Raw genomic sequence first — 225 nt, forward strand, 5'->3', positions numbered from 1 at the left:
AAATATATAAGAAAGCCAACCCCTGCAGTCCACAAAAGTAAACTAATCCAAATAGCATATATTTTCACTTTCATATTATAAAATAAATTACAGATATCAGCCATCCCCTTTCTACTGTTGTCCATATATATTTATTTTAAAATATTTCTATACTTTAAGTAGCTATTTTTTGCTTTCTCTTTTCCGAAAAACCATCTTTTATTTCCTAATGGACAAAAACACACG

Source organism: Meleagris gallopavo, chromosome Z (assembly GCF_000146605.3).
Source record: "Meleagris gallopavo isolate NT-WF06-2002-E0010 breed Aviagen turkey brand Nicholas breeding stock chromosome Z, Turkey_5.1, whole genome shotgun sequence".
NCBI classification, from domain to species: Eukaryota; Metazoa; Chordata; class Aves; order Galliformes; family Phasianidae; genus Meleagris; species Meleagris gallopavo.